At 37.0% G+C, this 4341-nt stretch overlaps 1 long non-coding RNA gene across 2 annotated transcripts; it reads left to right on the top strand.

The window, feature by feature from the left end:
• The first annotated feature begins 1067 nt into the window (after positions 1 to 1067).
• On the top strand, positions 1068 to 2664 carry LOC143597376 (uncharacterized). 2 transcript variants are annotated; one of them, XR_013146895.1, is made up of 4 exons: positions 1068 to 1686; positions 1876 to 1920; positions 2051 to 2158; positions 2359 to 2664. It is a non-coding gene; the product is annotated as an uncharacterized LOC143597376 (long non-coding RNA). The 2 variants fall into 2 exon arrangements; XR_013146894.1 differs by having other exon boundaries at positions 1068 to 1920.
• Positions 2665 to 4341: the final 1677 nt, after the last annotated feature.

The following is a 4341-nucleotide window of genomic DNA, read 5'->3' on the forward strand; positions in this document are numbered from 1 at the left end:
CACATATATTCGGGTTGCGCGCGTACTATTGTGAAGCCACGCACATACAGAAACGGTAACACTGATTACGCATCTGATGACATGTTTGGGTGCATACCTCGCCGCATCGTGCGGGCACACAACTAGTATGTCCTAATATGGTCGATTAAGACATGTTTTATATTTTTATCTATTATCATCTAGCTTGACTCAGTATAAACTAGATTTAACTCTTCAAGACATTTGTGCTCTTACCATACATACATACATATATATATATATATATCACACAACTTATTATAATACTAATATTTTCCAAACATCCACCCCCGACAAGAATTTGTCACCCATCCCCTGTCCCCACACATTTCGCCTCTTTTGTAGTCCGGGGGCGGTGTTCGCTCTCCTTTTCACCTCTTATCACCCAGACTTGTAGCCCACTAAACATGACCTAATGACTAATATGGCATAACTATAAATATAAGGACACTTATATTTATAACTAAGCATCTATTAATTTTGAAGTTTGTATGAACTAAAAATATTTTAAAGTTAATACCGGTGTTTTGAAATCCGGCCCGGCCTGGCTGGTCGGCCCGGTCCGACCGGGACCCGGTCTCGGAACCGGGCAGGGTGAGGTATTTGACCCGTTTTTGAAAAACCCGGCCGGATTTGGCTGGTGGCGGTCGGCCCGGACCCGGTGACCCGACGGTTCGACCGGTATGAAATGTGCATGGTGGGTTTCGAACTTGAGTCATTTTCTAAGTAGAAGCTTTAATAATTAACCATGAGCTAACCAACCAAGCATCATTATTAACGTCTTTATTGATCAAATATATATCATATATATTCATAAAACAATGTATGAAACATAAATAAACATTAAAGTTTGTTATTATTATTCTTTTTTTTGGTTATTATTAATTTTTATATGTATATGAATTATATATATAAATATATATATTTAAATTATTTATGACGTCATCCGGGTCAAACACCGGTTCGCCCTCCCGGGTCGGTCCGACCTTTGACTCGGTAAGGCGTCCGGGTCGATGCCCGGGCCGGGTCTGAAAACATTGGTTAATACAACTCCTAGTTACTAACTTTTCTACAAGTTTTATTTGGAGAATTCATAAAAAAATTTTCCCACCACTATTTCCCGCCCCTAATATTCACTTTTCTTTCCCACCATGAAATTTAAAAATCATCAAACCTGTATCTTATCTCCACTCTCTAGCTTTCGATATATTCGAGAGTGAAACTTCTACGCCCTTACGAACCACCGCACCAATCATCCACTAGTCTCACCAAATCGCACCACCGCAGCTACCATCGCACCACCCCATTACCGTCGCACCAGTTCCGTCAATATCACCATCGCACCTGCGTAAAAATCACCGCCGTAACCACTGTCGCACCACTTCGTCACATCGGTGGAAATTGTTCCAAAGGTCTGTTCAATCTGTTTTTTGATTTATTTAATTGATTTCACGTTTTGCTAGTTGTCACCCCTAAGTTTATGTAAATGAGTTTCGCAAATTAGCAAGGAAGCATCACTAATAATGTTGATAACTTATGGTTTATGTAGGTCGAAAATATATGCTAAAGGATGAACAGAAAAAGAAGCACACAAGTATGACAGATTAAACGAGCAGTCATGTGGGAAAAACAGGCAGAGCATTATGATGGAGGATTTGTTCAAAAACAGTATGTACTCACAACTCATACTTTGATGAAATACTATATTATTAACAATAAAATAATTGCTTCATAGCTACAAAATGATTAGATTATGCTTTGTACTCTATTGTAGTTTACACTGTGGTTTTGTATGTTGATGTATGGTTTTATTCATGATTTACCAACATAATTCTCTCATATGTATTTCTGTTGCAGAAACTCGGTTTTATCATTGCTCTATCTGTTGAAGCTTGGTATAATGTATTGACTTACTTTTTTTATGTTTCTTCATTTTGTTTCTAACATTGTTATAACAAATAAGTTGCTGATGCATATTTGAGATATATGTTTTTTTTATTGTATTTTACAATTTAAACATATGTTTCTCTAGCATGTTTCCAAAGTCTGCGAACGAGAAATTCTAATGCAGTCAGAACTCGCAAACGCGGCCAAGTTGTTGCACATAGTTAGGATTCACAATTACTTCAATGCTACAAAGGTATGTAATGTTAACCAATTTTATTCATAGTTGTAACATTATTTATTAAAAGTTAAAATTTTGTTTATGTTAGGTGCAACATCAATCCTATCAATTTCTTTACAATAATGTGAATAGGTATCATTCAACAAATTTATAAGTGAATTTGTACATTTAAATAAGAATATATTTATTCTAATACACTATTTGCTATTTTGCAGAGCTACAAAAGGCTAAAACATAATTATGTTCGGCAGGATAGCTACAAATATAAAGGGCAGAAGACATTAACGTGCTAGGTTGAAGATATATTATTTATGGAATAAACACTAGAAAAAAAATCTAGTGCTTGCGTTTGTAAACACCAAAGGATAATATTGTATTTGTATTGTATTTGGATAAGTTGTATATATATGGTTTGACCAATTATTTGGTTTAAAATGATACGGTGTTTGAGATTTTTTTGTATGTTAAAGAAATATATTAATGACTAACATGATGTGGTATCAAGGATTAATTCGTAGTCATTAAAATTGTTTTAATTAGGACTGAATTAAAAAACAGTCGTGAATCATAATGAAATGTATTTAGGACAAAACATAATTAATTTGAAGGACTATTTTTCAGTCTCTAATGAAACATTTAAGGACTAAAATAGAGGTGGACAACAAAACCGGTTCCTGGAACCGGTTCGACGGAACCGAACCGGAACCGAACCGGTTCCTACCCGTTTTTCGTAGGAACCGGTTCGGTTCCGTTTCAACCCGACGATCCGGAACCGGTTTGACATGTTTGGAGGTGGACCGGGTAGGAACCGGAACCGAACCGGAACCGGTTCTGGAACCGGTTCGACCGGAACCGGTTCGGAACCGGTTATAGCCGTTGGAGTGGTTCTAGCCGTTGGGAAACGGTTTTATGGCCGTTTTTTGACCGTTGGGGTCAAAAATGGCCGTTTTTTTGGCTCCCCAAACGCCCCACTACTAGTATAAATAGGTATTTGGTGTAATGGGTTCATCACAACACTCAAAACGCAAACCCGAACGCAAAAAAATACAAAAAAACGCTATTACAACGTTCTGAGTTCTCTAATCTCTTGTTTTCTCTTCTTCTATATTCATATTTGTTGTTATGGCTGCCTCACAATCATCGGTTGGTCAAGGTTCCACCGCCGGACCAAGTTTCGTTCGTATTGTACCTCATAATCGTAATCAAGAGATTTGGTGCAATTGGGATTTGGTTGAATTGAGTGACCATTCATTGAAGGCTCGGTGCAAGTTTTGTGGGATTTATTTAAACCCACTTTCGAATTCAAATTTGAAGAAACACATCGAAAGACCGTATTGCAGGGCGTTGAAACAGAACGTCGAGTCGCAACAAACGCAAATGGATAGTGAAGGCGGAATATTTACATACCAAATTGATCGAGTTCAAGATCGTATGGCGAAGTTTGTGATTCAAGAAGCTTTGCCGTTTAGCCACTTCGACAACCCTCGCTTAACCGCCATGATTCGAGATACGCTTCAACCACAATACACTCACGTAAGTCGTCATACTCTTAAACGTTATTGTTTAAAATTGTGGAAGAAGGCCAAAGAGGTACTAATTGTATATTTTGAAAATATAAATACGGGAATAAACTTAACTACTGATGTTTGGTCGGCTCCGCATGGTCTACCCGAATCTTATCTTTGTGTCACCGCTCATTGGGTAGACCCGTCATCGTGGGAAATGATGAAACGCACCATTGCTTTTGAACTCTTTGAGTATCCACATACGGGAGATAATTTGTTTGAAATTTTAGATTATGTTATAAAAACTTATAAACTAGAAAATAAAATATTTTCAATTGCATTTGATAACGCGTCGAATAATACATCGGCGGTTGATAAATTAAAATTAAAATATACGCCGATTTGCAATGGTGTATTTTTTCACTCAAGGTGTGTTGCACATATCATTAATTTAATCGTGCAAGACGGACTTGCTTCGGATGAGGTTACATCGGTTATAAACGATTTTAGAGTAATGCTACATGAAGTTTTTAAGAAAAGTAAAAAAAGACAAATGGATTATAGAAAATTTTGTAAAGATACGGGAAGAAAAGCTTTGGGAGCTAATTGGGATGTACCTCATCGATGGAATTCCACTTGCATAATGTTTCAAAGTGCTTTGAAACAAAGAGACACTTTACAAATGTTTCATTC

Source organism: Bidens hawaiensis, unplaced genomic scaffold (genome assembly GCF_021521415.1).
Source record: "Bidens hawaiensis isolate Kalapana, Puna unplaced genomic scaffold, B.hawaiensis_p1.1 tig00048190_1, whole genome shotgun sequence".
NCBI lineage: Eukaryota > Viridiplantae > Streptophyta > Magnoliopsida > Asterales > Asteraceae > Bidens > Bidens hawaiensis.